We start from the raw sequence: 16,960 nt of genomic DNA, 5'->3' as shown, positions 1-16,960 counted from the left end.
CAGGCTGCACAACTGTACTTGACAGGCCTGTCAAGAACCTAGTTAAGTCACCATCAATCTTGTTTCACAAAGAAGGAAACAGATTTAGAGATGTTAAATGATTTCCCCAAAGGTCTTGGCTCAAAGCTGCATTTGTTTGTTACTAAAGCACTGTTGTCCTTCCGCTATTTCAATTTGCCTTCTTGTTGTTTTGCCAAGGCTGACCATATCCCCTCACCCCTGTTTTTTTTAGTTGTAGTTGGACACAATACCTTTATTTTTTATTTATTTTTATGTGGTGCTGAGGATCAAACCCAGGGCGCAGCACGTGCTAGGCAAGTGCTCCACTGCTGAGCCCCAGCCCCAGCCCACCATATCCCCACTTGATGGGGCAGTAATAACAATTCTCAAAGAGCCTGTTGCTTCTTTCTTTTTTATTTTATTTTTTATTTTTAATTGTTGTTAGGCCTTTAATTTATTCACTTTTTTATATACAATGCTGAGAATTGAACCCAGTGCCTCACACATGCTAAACAAGCGCTCTACCACTAAGCCACAACTCCAGAGCCTGTTGCTTCTTATGTGTTTTCTAGACCGTGTTGGAAGTCTCCCCTTTCTTTTTTTTTTTTTTTAATTTATTTTTTAGCTGTAGGTGGACACAATATCTTTATTTTACATCTATGTGGTGCTGAAGATCGAACCCAGTGCCTTGTGCATGCTAGGTGAGTGCTCTACCACTGAGCCACAACCCCAGCCCGGAAGTCTCCCCTTTCTATGTTCTCCTTTTAGCATTGTTAATAGCAGTTAAATGCTTACTTACCTTTTTCTTCCTGCTGGCGTAATTTAAATCCAGGTAGTTTAAACAAACACTTAACATAAACGTTATTTTTAAACTCTTTATAAATCTTGTAGGTGAAGATAATACACTTTTAAAAATTAATATGTAGGACCAGGATGTAATTCAGTAGTATAGTGACTGCCTAGCATGTGCGAGGACATGGGTTTGATCCCCAGCACATTAAAAGAAAGAAAGAAAGAAAAAATTAATATGTAAATGTATACAAAGGTAATCAAATTATTTTTTTTAAAAAAGCAACTTTTATGGTTTTCAAATATCCATCTGCTATAGGTATAGTCTCCAGTGTGGAGGGGCTAGAAAGAGGTGGAACCTTGTAGAGGGGGAGCCTACTGGCCGATTATTAGGTAATGGGGTACCGTCTTTCTAGTTCTTGAGGAATTGGATCAGTACTCCTAAGAAGGGATTGTTGCCAGTGAGCCTGGATCTCCCTTCCACACACATCTGTTCACTGCCTTTCATGGCCTTCTATCATGTGACACACCAGAGAGCCCTCACTAGATACTGGCATTATGCTATTAGGACTTTCCAGCCACCAGAATCATGAACCAAATAAATCTCTTTTCTTTATAAACCCCACTCTGGGGCTGGGATTGTGGCTGGCGGTAGAGCACTCACCTAGCACATGTGAGGCCCTGGGTTTGGTTCCTCAGCACCACATAAAATAAATAAATAAAATAAAGGTGTTTTGCCCAACTACAACTAAAAAAAAAATTTTTTTTAAAAAGTACCCACTCTCAAATATTTTGTTTTAGAAGCATGAAACAGACTAAGACAGAGGCCTTTCCATAGAAAGAATATGCCTTCATATTCTTTTAATAGTGATGAATGGAAATGATGTGGACAGCATTCCATGACCAACCTGTACTGGCTTCATCAAGCTAACCCTCTGTGAATTGTGCTTAGGTAATTCTTCTGTTAGCAGGTCTTGGGGAACCACCATGAGGCCATAGTGAGAACCAAGGGAGAGATGTCAATCAGAGCGGCAGCAGAGGTATCACAGGGTCAGGGCCACCTTTCACACAGTTGCACCTGCTTAAGCACAGTCTCCTGTTATCCCCGCATCCAGCCCAGACGATTAACTGTTCGGTCACTCAGGGAAATTTCTCAGGGAGTTAGAAATAAAATACAGACACACAATTTACCAGAGAGAGAGAGAGAGAGAGACTTTGGAATGGGCTTTTATTGGGGAACTCTAAATTCTGGGGAAAATCCCGTCCAATGAAGGTCAAGGCGGGGCAGGATTGCAAGGACAGGTGAGGTGATTGGGTCCTGGGGTTGTGGAGAGACAGGCTTCTACAAGGACAACCCAAGAAGAGCGGGGCAGTCTAGCAGCAATGCTGCTATCTGACACCTCATCACCCAGCAGGGGAGTTAACTCAGTCAAGTGAGAGGTTGATCTCCCACATCTTGTAACTTGGGGCTTTGAGATCATTCAGCGCATGATGAGCTAGCTATTCTGGCTGTATGGTCATTTGATGTCCTGTAGTGAAGAACTAACTCTGTCAGGGCCCAGTAGCCTCTGGGAGCTGCACTTTGAATAAGTTATAGTTCGTTGTAGCAGATGTCAGTAGAACTGCTTGGAGAACCCTCAGGGACTTCCTGCAGTCTTTCAATTGGGACTAGCCAAAGGACTCACATGGTATCTTTTTATTCCACAGATGCCCCCACTATCATGGGATCCACTGCGTTGTATGGCCCAGGCAGCAAGGCTGCTTTTACTGAAAACTGGACCTGTTATAGAGTCTTTTCTTGCCCTTGATTCCAGTCCTAGGCCACCAACTCTCCAAGTCACCTTAAAGATGGATTGAAGCAGTGTACAACAATGTGAAATATTCTGCCACCAACAACTAAAGAACTTGCTTAACAAGTGCTATGTTTCTCTCTTATAGGTAGTAAGTAAAAGATGAAGTAACCACCCTTTACTTTTTAAGGGATATCTGTGCATCTGGTAGGACTCTGGATCTTCACAGAGTTGATTTTTCACTCTCTGGGTTATGTTTTAGTAAGGCAGCTATAGTACCTGCCACCTCTCATTCATTAACAGCTATCTTCAAAATAGTGGACCAATGTGATTTTTTTGGAATGTCAAGACAGTAGATATCCTTGTGTCCAAAAATGGGAAAATTGCACTCTAGTAAGCAGTATGGAGATCCCTTAGAAAACTCGGAACGGAACCACTGTTTGACGGAGTTATCCCTCTCCATGGTATATACCCAGAGGACTTAAATCAGCGTACTAAAGTGATGCAGCCACGTTCATGTTTAAATGTTTATATCAGCTCAATTCACAATAGCCAAGCTATGGAACCAATGTAGGTGCCCTTCAACAGATGAATGGATAAAGAAAATGTGGTATAGACACAATGGAATATTACTCAGCTATAAAGAAGAATGAAATTATGGCATTTGCCAGTAAATGGATGGAACTGGAGACTATCATGCTAAGTGAAATAAGCCATTCCCAAAACACCAAAAGCCAAATGTTCTCTCATATGTAGATGCTAACACATAAAAGTGTGGCAGTGTGTGGGGTGGAGAATAGATCATTGGGTTAGACCAAGGGAATGAAGGGAAGGGAGGGGGGATAAGACTAGGAAAGACAGTAGTGGACAATAGTGAGGCCCCTTTTATATGGCTCTCTAGAGGGATTTCTAGAGAAAACACATCTGTTTCCCACAGTGATGATCAACTTTGTACACACCCTTCATTTCACTTTCCTTTTAGCTCAATTTTACTTTTCCACATCCCTACTCCTATTCCCTGAGATTGTTGACTGAATTAACTAACTACATGCAAACTCTTGTCATAGGGTCTACTCTGAGTATGGTGTAGAACTTTTAAATATAGAATTTATGCTTGTTATAGAAAATCAGAAAACACTTGTAGGTATTTAAAAGAAAAATTAATGCAAGATCCTACCAGCCAGACATATACTTTCTAGAAGGTTGTCTATGCATATACATACATATGTACTTTTATACTTACTATAAAAGTATATATAAAAAGTACACCTATACTTTTTATATGTACTTTTATAGTATATATGTATATATATACATATATGTTTATGTGTATATATATATAATATATATATATATATATATATTCGTAGATGCCTTCTTTGTTGTAGATGGACACGATACCTTTATTTTATTTATTTATTTTCACGTGGTGCTGAAGATTGAACCCAGTGTCTTACATGTGCTAAGCAAATGCTGTACCACTGAACTAACTACACACGAGCATGCATAGACTTTTTTTAATATTTATTTTTTTAGTTGTATACAATATCTTTATTGTGTTTATTTATTTTTATGTGGTGCTGAGGATCAAATCTAGCATAGCCTTGCACATGCCAGGCAAGTGCTCTACCAGTGAGCCACAACCCCAGCCCACATGCATATACTTTTGAAAAAATTGGACTAGAGTTTGTTTTTTAAACTTGCTCTCATCTTATATAGTATAAACATCTTTTTATGTGCCTCTTTGTAATTAAAAAAAAAAACACTTCAAAAGCTGGCATGGTGGCCCACTAGACTCTAAACTCTGTGGCCCTTAGGTATTCTTAATATAGTGAGACCATTGTCTCATATTTAATTGCTGTTTAATAAATGTTTGTTGAAATAATTCTTAAAAACTGAGTTTAAAGTCAGGTGTGGTTGTGCATGCCTATAATCCCAGTGACTTGGGAGGCTGAGGCAGGAGGAATATGAGTTCAAAGCTAGCCTGGGTCATTTAGTGAGACTCTGTCTCAAAAATAAAAAAGGCTGGGAGTTTAACAGTGATAGAATGCTTGCCTAGCATGTGTGAGGCCCTGGGTTTAATCCCTGCCCCCCCCCAAAAATAAATACTGCATTAGTATAAGTACTCTATGACATAGTGCTACCGCATGTGGTTCAAACCAGTCTCTCACACTTAGACATTAAATTGTTTCCCAGTTTTTTTTTTTTTTTGTCAGTGTTGCATTGTTTGACCAAAAGACTTGACAAGAACAACATAGATTATTTGGTGCATGTTTCAGAGGTTTTAGAGTTTCAGTCCACAGTCAGTCCACTCCACAGCTCTGGACCCAAGTTGAGGCAGAACATTATGGCAGAGGGAAGCAGCTCAGGACATGGCAAGCAGGAATGAGAGAGAGAGAGAGAGAGAGAGAGAGAGAGGGGGCTCCATTCACCAAGGACAAAATATAAACCTAAAAGGCACGCACCTAGTGACCCATCTTTTTTAGCCATACCCCACCTGCCTACTGTTACCACCCAGCTAATCCATGTAAGTATATTAATCTGATTGTCTCACCTCTGAACATTCTTGCGTTGTCTCACACAAGAGCTGTTGGGGGCTACCTCATATTCAAACCATAACACTGGATTTGTTATTCTAATGCAGTGCTCTGATTTATATACTTAAAGGTATTTAAGAAGTATGAGTGGGCTGGGGATGTGGCTCAAGCAGTAGCGTGTTTGCCTGGCATGCGTGCGGCCCGGGTTCGATCCTCAACACCACATACAAACAAAGATGTTGTGTCCGCCAAAAACTAAAAAATAAAAATAAAGAAGTGCGAGTATATCATAATGATTGAAAGCACAGCTCTGGACTCAAACTGATGGATTAAAATATTCTGTTATATAATTTAAAACAAGTTGCTTAACTTCTCAAGCCTCAGTCTCCTTGTGTAAGAATGTGATAAGAATAGATAATAATAATAATAGTAGGTGATACATCATATAGTGCTATAAACATTCAAAATTAATTTGTGAAAAGCACTTAGAATAATGCCTATCGAACAACAACTGTTCAATAAAAGTTAGCCATTATTACAAGATTGTTATAGATTATTTCCTTAGGATTAGTTCCTAGGAATAGAATTTCCTGGTCAAAAGGTATATGTTTTTGAGGTTTTGCTATAAGTTGCCAAATTTAGGCTGTATTAATAGTCATAAGTAAATATTCATATTGTTGCTCAAATCAATAATATTTATATGGATACAAATATATGAACTATTTTTAATACAAGAGGATAAGCACAAATATTCTTAAAAATCACATATTTTGATTTTGGAAAAAGTATCCAGAGTCATCTAGTTAAATCTTTTATCAGTGAAGATAGGGCCTAATGTTTTATCAGTGAGGATAGGCTCGCACGTGCTGTGGTGACAAATAATTCCATTAACTCAGTAATTTAAAACAACAAAGGTTATTTCTCCTTCATGCTACCTGTACAATATATTGTAGTGTAGCAGTGGTGGAAAGGAGGGTGTTTACTGCTTAGAAGTCATGCGCTCGGGCTAATCAGGATTCCATCTGGTCAGATGCTTCCATGATCCATAGGACAGGAAAAAGGGCCAGTGGCAAAACTCACACTGACTTTATAGCCTCAGCCTGGTCATAACTCATATTAGTTCAACTCGTCTTTCATTTGTCAAGCAAAATATGGCCAAACCTGCCTCAACAGTTTGGAGAACTATACTCCTATATACTCAAGAGAGAAGAAGCAGGGCATACTTGTGAACAGTCTTAATGACTACTGGCAAATAGACTTTTTTGGGGGTTATTGTCACCTTTTAAATTTGACTATTATTTATTTTTTTAAATAGGCAATATATAGTCACATGGTTCAAAATTCAAAAGGGATCTGGGGTGTAGTTCAATGTAGTGTGTTTTTAGATGTGAGGGCTTGGGTTCTATCAACAGCACTCCAAAAAAAAAAAAAAAAAAAAAAAAGGCAGAGAGAATTCAAAAGGTACGAAATGTTATAGAGTAATAGGTCAATATTCTACCATCTTTTTCCTTACTTGGAGCCAACCAGTGTTAACAATTGTCTTGTATTATCTGGAGACGTTCTGTACATACACTGTATTAGTAAATACTGTGTGTGTATTGGCTCTTCTGTTTTTGCCTTCAGACCCCTTATCTGTTTGTTATAGTTTCAATTAGAAGTGTTCCCCAAAGGTTCCTGTATTAATGGAGGAATGGTTTGAGATGAAATAATTGGACTTTGAGAGCTGTAACCTCATCAGTCCATCCTAGTTTAAATTGACTGACTGAGCGGTTACTGTACATGTGGAGCATAGCTGGAGGAGGTGGGTCACTGAAAGCTGGCCTTGGAAGCATTATTCTTCCTCCCCGTGTTTCCCTCTCTGGACTTCTTGGCCTTCCATCAGCTGAGCAGCTTTCCTCCTCTGGACCATCCCCCATGAGGTGCTGCTCCACCGTGGACCAGAGCAAGGAAGCCAGTCATCTGTGTAATCAGACCTCTGAAAATATCAGCCCCAAATAAACTTTTCCTTCTCTAAGTTGTTCTTGTCATATATTTAGGTCACAGTGATACAAAACAACAACTAAATCAAGGGGACAGATATCCTCTTTTTCTCTCTCTATACTTCTGACTCTAACATGGATTCTCTGTTGCCATGGTAGCCAACAGTCTCAGAACACAGACTTGGGACAGTTGCACTTCTTAGTTACTGAATTCAGTATTTGAAGGACTTCAGATATCCCGTTTATGCCTCAGGAATTGGCAGCATCTCTTTCCTTTAGGCAGTCACAAGAGCCAGGCGTGACAGAGTCTGCAAAGTGAGTGTGTGTGTATGTATGTGTGTGAGACAGAGTCGAAAAGAGAAAGCAATTGTGTGCATATTCTCTCCCCCTAATCAATCACTTGCTGGTGCATCTCAGGAAATGCTGGACTAATGATACCATCAGATAAGGGAAGGAAGGGTATTTAAATATCTGTATTCTTTCTAGAAAGTAATTTAATATCAATTATCATAACTTCAATATATTTGAAATCTTTGATGCAAGAATCCAACCTATAGGACTGTGTAAAGAGAGGCAGAAATGTGTGGATAAGGGAGTTTACTATGATTAACAAGACCATCGTTAATGGTCTTAATAATCTAAGGGCCATTGATCACCTAAATTAATGGTCATTAATGTGTGATCACCAAAAATAATTATGAGAAAGTGGTTAAGAATTAGAGAATAGCCATATGTGTACATGTTTCATGAAGGCTGTGCCATAAAATTTAATAATCTTACATTCTTTGATGTGACATTCACATATATATGGATGTGCTCATAAATGTAAAATCCAGATAGATAGATAGATAGATAAGTAGATAGATATACAGAAAGAGAATATTATAAATAAATCCACCAAACTCTTCCTGATGGTATCATTCCCCTTGGATGATGGGATAAGGGTATTTATTTTCAACTTCCTATTTTCCTGTATTTTTCAAATGTTATACAACCATCTTTCATGATAGGCAGTTCTTTTAACTGTAGTAATAAGACAAAGCATGAGAGATACCAGGTGGAGATGTCAGTGAAGATCGTTATTATACAATAGAATAAGTTTTTAAAGAGGAAGAACTGCATCTTCTGCCCTTGACTGGAGAGTGCAAATCTAGGATGTGCTTCTGCCTGAGAGGTATAGTTGTGAATGAAAAAAAAAGGGGGGGGGGGGCACAATTTGCTAAAGTACATGACTCTCTTCCCAATATCACCTATTTGGTTTCTTTTGAAGTTTCCATTTTTGAGGGAAACGGGGCATTTGAGCCGTTGGACTTCATGGAAGACTCATCCTTGGGCAGCAACAGCCCTGACATGGAGGACTGCGTTTTGGAATCCTCATCCAACCAGAACCTCTCTGTAGGCTATTTTCCCCATGAGGATAGCATTGACTGTGAGGATATCATACCCTGTGAAGAGCTGACTTTTCAGGGTCCTTCCTGCCACTTTCTCCCTCCTGTCCAAGGGGCATGGGGAACTGAAAGTGTAAAGAGACCCACGGAGAGACAAAATCCAATTCAGGACAACCCAGAGAAGCCTGGCGAAGAAACCATCCTCGAGGTCTTGGATGCCTATCTGGACTGGCACCGTGAAGACTCGGGAGCTAATGGGGCTCTAAGTGAAGACTCCCAGAGGATGGACAAGTGCCCACAGGAGAGGATAAACCAGACCCTCTGGGACCTGGATGAGCTCATGAAAGATCTGAAGGTATTTCTGGAAAGTCAGAAGGATGACAAAGATGATGACCCTGTGCTGTCTGATTCTCCTCAGGAGGAAGATCTCCAGCCGTGCAGCAGTGCCTCTCCCCATATGGATCAGGTCAGTCATCAAGAACCTGAAGCTTGTGAGGACTTGCCCAAGTGTGACCCACCAGAAAATGGAGACATGGACCAGATCCTAGAAATGCCTCCTGAGCTTGAGGATGATGAGATTGTTGAGGTGAGCACAGAGCTGCCTCAGTGCAGAGCAAGGGGTGGCTGGGGAGGGGGTGCCAGGCTGGACAACATGGAGTCATTGTACCTGCTGTGAAGCAGAGGTGGACCCCAGTGTCTGAGCAGATGAACAATGGGAGAAGCAGGACAGCCAGGAAAGGAGCTGGGGGAGAGGGGTGGGGAACATGCCAAGGAACACTGAGTCAGGCAAGAGAGGGGAGAGCAGAGAGAAGGACTAATGATAATATAAACAAGTGTGTGTGTGTGTGTGTGTGTGTGTGTGTGTGTGTGTGATGGTTAATGAGTAATGAAACTTTCCATTTACAGTTGGCCATTTTTGGTAAAAAATAAATTAGATATTCATGAGTGACTAGATATTGAGTCCATTGGCTGCTGAGACTGTATGTCTCTACTCATCCTCTTTGTCTTCGCAGATGCAAAGCCAGGACAGTGGCACTGAAGAAACCTCCTCAGTCTTATCAGAGGAGTCAAAGGAGGAGGATGTGCCCTTAGACACCAAAACAACGTGCTGTCTGAATTTTGTTTTCAGCTTCCAGTGGCTCAGAAAGCGACTTGTCTCCTTCATGCCAGGGAGAAAGAGCCCTGGGAGGGTCAACAATGGCCCCCTTAAGCTGGCACTACAGAGAAGACATTTGTTTGGAGGCAATAGAATCCTACCTCAAGAATCCCTCTAGTTAGGAAACCCAATATACCTAGAATTTTAATTGTTTTGATAGCCCCTACTATACAATTACCATGGTTTTATGTTTTCCCAATTAAAAAAAAATGTTCTTATTCTCCATGTCTTCCTCCTCTTCCATTATAACATCTGGGCCCAAGTGGAAAGTATGTATGTTGGTTATAAGATTGAAATGGATTCTCAAGACATTTTAGGGAGTATTATGCTTCCTAAACAGAAGGCATTTCTCTCTCTCTTTCTGTATCCCTTCCTACTGTATCCCCCCCTATTTGATCTATTATTTCATTCATTTTAACCTCTTTTATCATTAACTCATACTTGCACTGTCAGAGGCAGCAGGACACCTGTGAGTGACTCCCACATGGCAGGATGGTATTGGTAGAACTTCTGGGTCTTGAGCAAGTGGCAGTGGGCAGTGAGTCACTGGGAAATCCATTTCAATCAATGGTGTTCAGACTTTCGGAAAGCAGTCTAAAAAAAAAAAAGCAGTCTGATGACCCTGCGGAATCAGACTGGTTCTAGCATGTTATTCTAAAATGTTCTGGCATATTAGTTGGTTCTAGCAAAGTGGCTGGTGTAAGTGGCCCATGGAGGAGGAAAGTGAGGGCTGGGAATGCTGCTTCACCACCCCAAAGCTTGGTTGTCTTCATTCATAAGATGAGGGAGATGGTACCACAGACCTCACAGGGTTGTTGGGAGAATGAATGAGATAAAGAAAGTGCTTGATAAATACTGTGGCTGCTGGTGGTGGTCATGTTCTTGAGGATCTCCTGGGAAGACCTGATTCAAGATGTACCTAAGAGAGAGAGAGTTGGAGTCAACTCTCATTGAGCTATTTCCTTCACTGAAGCCATTTTACCAAAACTTCAGGTTTTCAGTAGATCTTGATTTAACCAAGTCATCTTTCAACCCAATGCACTGTGCTCTCTGAAATTCCTTTGCAAGTATCATTAAAATTGTCCCTACAGGGACTGGGGTTGTGGCTCAGGGGTAGAGTGCTCACCTAGCGAGGGTGAGGCACTAGGTTCAATCCGCAGTACTACATAAAAATAAATAAATAAAAGGCATTGGGGCTGGGTTTGTGGCTCAGTGGTAGAGCACTCGCCTAGCACGTGCAAGGCACTGAGTTTGATCCTCAGCACCACATAAAAATAAATAAAATAAAGGTATTGTGTCCAACTAAACTAAAAAAAAGCATTGTGTCCACCTAAAACAAATGAACAAAAAAAATTGTCCCTACAGGTTAACTTCTTTGAGCATGGCTGGATTCATTCTTCTTGCTTTGCTGGCTCTTCCTGTGTTGCCAATTCACCTCCCATGGCCACCATCATCTTCCTCACTCACCCACAGGGTCCCTCAAAGGCCCTCCTCCTCCAGCTCTTACTACCACTATGTGGGAGCTTCACTGTTCACATTGTGAAAAGCCTATGAGTGTTTAGTCTTAAAGGCCTTCCTTTCCTCAGTTTCACCCTCCTTATCTCCTTCCTCCCTTCTACAGACATTAAGCACATAGAAACCTCACTAGCTTAACATACCACAAAAAGATGTCTGGATCTTTGGGCTCAAGGGGCTTTGTACTCAAGAGTTAAAGCCATCCAAACATATTGCTATAAAGGGTTGTGGGTGAGAGTAGTCTGTAGTGGGTGTTAGAAGGTACTAAAGAAAGAAGAATTCAGCAAGAGAGGGGTGATTTTGAAATTGTTCGAAAAAAGAATCACATACAGTCCACGTATACTGGTATTTTTTCACTGCATTTTTTTATTGTTAAAATGCATATGAAGTGGGCTGGGGTTGTGGCTCAGTAGAAAAGCACTCGCCTTGCATGTGGGAGTCCCTGGGTTGGATCCTCAGCACCACATAAAAATAATAAGTAAAATAAAGTTTTTGGGACCAACTACAACTAAAAAATAAATATTTAAAAGATACATATGAAGTTTATTTTTATATGTACAATTCAGATGTATTGAGTGCATTCCTGCCTCTATATGGTTTTTGTTTGTTTGTTGGGTTTTTTGGGGTAGAGTACTGGGGATTGAACTCAGGGGCACTTGGTCACTGAGCCAGACCCTGAGTCCTATTTTGTATTTTATGTAGAGACAGGGTCTCACTGAGTTGCTTAGTGCCTTGCTTTTGCTGAGGTTGCCTTTACACTCTCATTTCTCCTGCCTCAGCCTCTTAGCCACTCAGATTACAGGCGTGACCACCGAGCCTGGCTCCCTATATATTTTCCCCAAAGTAAAGCAATTTATTAATATGAAACACCATTAAAACACACATAAAATAAACATCAAGTTGAGAATAGTGCTCCTGAGGGAAGGTGGGAACCAAATGGAACAGCAAAGGGGAAAACCAGGGGCCTAGGTTTTATCTATAATATAGTTTTAGTAAAAGGATACATGTTGGGAAGAGTCCCCAGAAGCTTTGTTGAGCCTTCTGTGAATTGTATGACAAGTTCAGAATGTCTCTTTTTATACTTTAAGCTATAGCATAATTTCAAAAATGGAAGCCAAATTCAGTGGTGCAGCCTGTAACCCCAGCTACTCTGGTAACTAAAGCAGGAGGATCACAAGTTCAAGGTGAGTCTGGGCAAGTTGGCAAGACCATGTCTCAAAATTAAATTAAATTAAATTAAAAGTGCAACTGGAGGAATAGCTCAGTGGTAGAGGGCTTGTTTAGTGTGTAGAAGGTCCTGAATTTGATACCTGACACTGCAAAGGAAGGAAGGGATGAAGAGTAAAGTATGTAATCTGAAATCTTTAGAAAAGCAGAATAATTGGGAGATTTTAGGCCAGGCATGATGATGCATGCCTGTTATCCCAGCAGCTCAGGAGGCTGAGGTAGAAGGATTGCAAGTTCATAGCTGGCCTCAGCAATTTAGGAAGGTCCTAAGCTACTCAGTGAGACCCTGTCTCTAAATAAAATAATTTTTAAAAAGGAATGGGATATGGCTTGGTAATTAAGCACCCCTGGGTTCAATCACAAGCCAAAATAATAATAATAATAATATAAGTAAAAAACATGGGCTGGGATTGTGGCTCAGTGGTGGAGCACTTGCTTCACATGTATCCTCATCACACATAAAAATCAATAAAAGTAAAATAAAGGTATGTGTCCATCTATAACTAAAATATATTTTAAAAAAGTAAAAAACATAGAAGATTATACATAAAGACAGAAACTTTTACAAGGAGTTGGCACATGCTGTTATGGAGGCTGAGAAGTCCAGGACCTGCCATCTGTCTACTGGAGACCCAGGAGTGTCAATGTCAATATTCTAGTCTGAATCTGAAGGCTTGAGAAGCAGGAGAGGTATGGGCCAAGTAACAGTCCAAATCCAGAGGCAGGGGAAGACTGATGTCCAAGCTCCAGGAAAGTTGGGCAGAGCAGTCTTATGCTTCATTCAGACCTCCAGTGGATTTGGATGAGGCCCAACCACTCTGGAGAGGCCAATCTGTTTTATGGTGTCTACTGGGACAAATTTATTTGTTTGTTTGTTTGTCTGTTTTTGTACCGGAGGTTGAACCCCCCTTCCTTTTTTTCCTGGCTATTTTCAAAGTTTCATCAATACTGTGGTTTTGCTTTTTAATTTTTTACAAATATATATGAAGAATCTAATTTGTACAATGCTCAGGATGAAAAGCTCTTCACACAAATTGGAAGAGAGAAGCCCTGCATTCCATACTCAGAACACGGGAGTACTGTGTGAGAGCCAGGAGGGAACAAAGTGCTATGGGAGCTCAAAGTAGTAAGGCCAGGTTGGGCTGACTCTGCAAAGCTTAGGTGCAGCATATAACTTAGCTGGAAAAATCAGCATGTTCAGAGGCAGCTGGAGAAAATCACAAATTTAATGCCAGTTCAGTAAAAATTAAGCTCTTGATGTAACAATTATTCAACCACACAAACAGTCTCTAAAAGTAGATTTTCTCAAATAGAGAAGCACAAAAGATTGATTTAAATATCCAAAGTTGGGCTGGGGCTGTAGCTCAGTGCCATGGTGCTTTCCTAATGTGTGTGAGGAACTGGGTTCTATCCTTAGCACCACATAAAAGTGAATAAAATAAAGGCATTCTGTCCATCTACAACTACAAAAAAAATTTTTTTAAACAAAAAACCCCAAAACATATCCAAAGTCATGTAGTTTAAATTATGTAATTTCTTGTTACATAATTTAAAAAATTGATCAGAACAAATATATGAAAAAATGTTCAACACCTCTAGCAATTAGAGAAATGCAGATCAAAACTACTCTAAGATTTCATTTCACTCCAGTCAGAATGGCAGTTATCAAGAATACAAACAACAATAAGTGTTGGCGAGGATGTGGGGGAAAAGGCACATTCATACATTGCTGGTGGCACTGCAAATTGGTGCAACCAATCTGGAAAGCAGTATGGAGATTCCTTAGAAAACATGGAACCACCATTTGACCCAGCTATCCCACTCCTCGGTCTATATCCTAAAGACTTAAAAACACATACTATAGTAACGCAGTCACTTCAATGTTTATAGCAGCACAATTCACAATTGCTAAACTGTGGAAGCAGCCTAGATCCTTTCAACAGATGAATGGATAAAGAAACTGTGGTACATATACACAATGGAATGTTACTCAGCCTTAGAAGAGCATAAAATTATGGCATTTGCAGGTAAATGGATGGAGTTGGAGAATATCATGCTAAGTAAAGTAAGCCAATCCCCCAAAACCAAAGGCTGAATGTTCTCTCTGATAATTGAATGATGACCCATAATGGGGGGAGGGTCATGGGGGGAATGGAACTTTGATTGGGCAAAGGGGAGGGAGAGAAGGGGAGGGGGAAGGGAGTAGGAAAGATGGAAGATGATGGAATGAGATGAACATCATTACCCTGGGTACATGTATGGCTGACTGCACATGTGGTGTGACTCTACATCGTATACAACCAGAGAAATAAAACAGTTGTATTCCATTTATGTACAATTGAATTGAAATGCATTCTGCTATCATGTATAACTGATTAGAACAAATTAAAAAAAAATAACATTGATCAGGGTACTTCTTGTGAGCCAGGCACTGTGGGCAATGCAAAAACATAAAATGTGGTCCCTGTCATTAGCTTATACTATGAAGATTCAAGATGCCAAGTAAAGGCAAGTGTATGTTATTACCACCCTTTGCCCTTTTCTTTGGTTGAGACACCTCAGGCACTTCATCTCATATAGTTGCAATCTTAGGCTTCCTGTTACTCCACTGAGTTCTGAAAAACATGCTTTTTCCTGAAGAAACTCCTTTCTTCAATGCTTCAGGCCAATTGTGAGTCTTCAAGTAAGTGGACTGGATAAAAATACTTGATTGATGGCTGATATCTCTGAATGATGTATTCTGGAACCTGACCATGTGTTCCTAGTTCAGCAAGCGGGCTGATTTGACAGAATACTCCTGGGCCTTTTGAAATGTCACCTTCTTGTGAATGCTTTCACTCACAAGTCTACCAAGGATGTAAACTTTGTTTGGGTCAACATCTTGACGAGCATATTCTGAGTCAGGAGTCAGGTACACAACAGTTTCCAGGGGAAATAAACTATAGCAGTCTTCTTCTGTTATGTCCAGCAGGTAACTAGAAAATCCACCCTTCATCCACAAACATTCTTTATAGAGGGGGCTGTGTGTCATGAGTCCAGTGAAGCAGACCAAAAGGGTCTTTCCACTTTTTGTTTTGAACCATACAACCTTTGAATCTGTCCAGCCAGCCTACTTAATTGCCACAGTCTGGCTGGGCACATTCACGAGCCACTGAAGCAGGAACAAACGTTATTTCTGAACTCCACCAGCACATTCCACACACGCTCCTGGGAACTCTCCCGAACGCCACGCGGCTCCTCCAGGAACTACCAACCGGAAATCCCTCCTCCGGCACTTCCCCAACCAATGTAAACTCTTCAGGAATCCCCGCGAGAGCTCAACCAGAACTCAACGGGAACTCCGCGAGAACTCAAAAGTCATCATCTTAATGGCTTGCTGGCATCACCTCTCAACCACTACTTCTGGCAAAAATGCCATGCGTCATCCCAACTCGGCTGTGGCCCTCAACACTTAATTCCTTCTTTGACCCGTGATGGATCATACTCAAATCGTTAGATACACAGTCTTGGTCCTGAGTGTTTGGCCTCCAAGAGTTTCTCTTTGGATAAGGCTTTCAGAAAGTGTTTGCTGTGCTGGGGGCAGATGCCTGGATTTTCTGCATGATTGGCTTTTCTTCTTTCTTTTTCTTGCTTTCTTTTGTTGTTGCAATTATCTTTTCCCAGTGTCTCTGTTTTCTCTGGATGTTTTTCAAGCACCACATTGTACTGCTTGTGGGAGGGGCTCCCTGTCTGGGCAGTCACATTCTACATCAATCTGCAGAAGCTGGAAGCTTTCAGAGAGTCCATCTTCACCTATGTTCTCTAGGATGCCTTCTTTCTCCTGAAACTCTGGTCACTGTGTTCTTTGAACACTCCCTTCCAATATCCAGTCCATGTGATTAGACCTCAACTTCCGATGAAAAGTGAAAGTTCAAATCACTTAAGCAAATGCCAGTAATATTTATAATATTTATATTATAAATATTATATTAAATATTAAATATTTATAATATTTATCTTTTATTCATATTGTTGATTTGTTGGTTTTTGTTTTTCCTTTTTTTTTTTTTTTTCCGGAGCTGGGAGTGGAATCTAGAGCCTCATGCATACTAACTAAGTGCTCCACCAGCACTAGAACACCCAGACTCTAGACCCCAGCAGGCCACAAGCAAGAGGAACAGCAGGAAGGAGTAGGACTAAGAAGGTGGCTTACAGGGCCTCAAGGCCACCTTCCAGAGAGAGTGCAATGGCACTCCTATCTCACCCAGAAATGAGTACCCAGCATACCTCCACATCCCTTTTGAATGTTTTATTTAGAGACAGAGTCCTTCTGAGTTGCTAGGGGCCTTGTTAAGATGCGAAAGCTAGCTTTGAATTTGCAGTCCTTCTGCCTCAACTTCCCTAGCCACTAGGATTACAGGAATGCTCCATTGGACCTGGTTTGCTGGTATAAATATTAATCTCATCCAGAAATAACCTCACAGACACTCAGAATGATGTTTAATCAAATATCTGGAATCCTGATAGCCCATTGTGTTGACACATAAAATCAACCATCATGTTAGCTTAACTTATAAATTAGAAACTTCTATGTATTTAG

At 40.6% G+C, this 16,960-nt stretch overlaps 2 pseudogenes; one reads left to right on the top strand and one right to left on the bottom strand.

Annotated features, from left to right (window-relative positions):
- The first annotated feature begins 8,409 nt into the window (after window positions 1-8,409).
- On the top strand, window positions 8,410-9,159 carry LOC139705087 (uncharacterized protein C12orf71 homolog pseudogene; annotated as a pseudogene).
- Window positions 9,160-14,953: 5,794 nt separating this feature from the next.
- LOC114091626 (tRNA methyltransferase 10 homolog B pseudogene) lies at window positions 14,954-16,255 on the bottom strand (annotated as a pseudogene).
- Window positions 16,256-16,960: the final 705 nt, after the last annotated feature.

This window comes from Marmota flaviventris, chromosome 3 (genome assembly GCF_047511675.1).
Source record: "Marmota flaviventris isolate mMarFla1 chromosome 3, mMarFla1.hap1, whole genome shotgun sequence".
NCBI lineage: Eukaryota > Metazoa > Chordata > Mammalia > Rodentia > Sciuridae > Marmota > Marmota flaviventris.
This window is presented reverse-complemented; position numbering and strand designations above follow the sequence as displayed.